Consider the following 227-nt stretch of genomic DNA (forward strand, 5'->3'; position numbering starts at 1 on the left):
TTCTATATATCCGTGTGTATGTGTGCGCGTGCGGCTTCGCTTGACTCATTGGTTGCTGTCTTTGGTGTAAGTCCCCCGGGTCAGGGGTTCGATCTTGCACACCTATCTGGAAGGGGGGTCGCCCCTCGCTCAAACTTTGGGGTTGATGAGCGATCAACCTTTTTAAATATATATATATATATATATATATATATAAAAAAATATATATATATATATATATATATAAT

This window comes from Phalaenopsis equestris, unplaced genomic scaffold (genome assembly GCF_001263595.1).
Source record: "Phalaenopsis equestris unplaced genomic scaffold, ASM126359v1 Scaffold000136, whole genome shotgun sequence".
Lineage (NCBI taxonomy): Eukaryota > Viridiplantae > Streptophyta > Magnoliopsida > Asparagales > Orchidaceae > Phalaenopsis > Phalaenopsis equestris.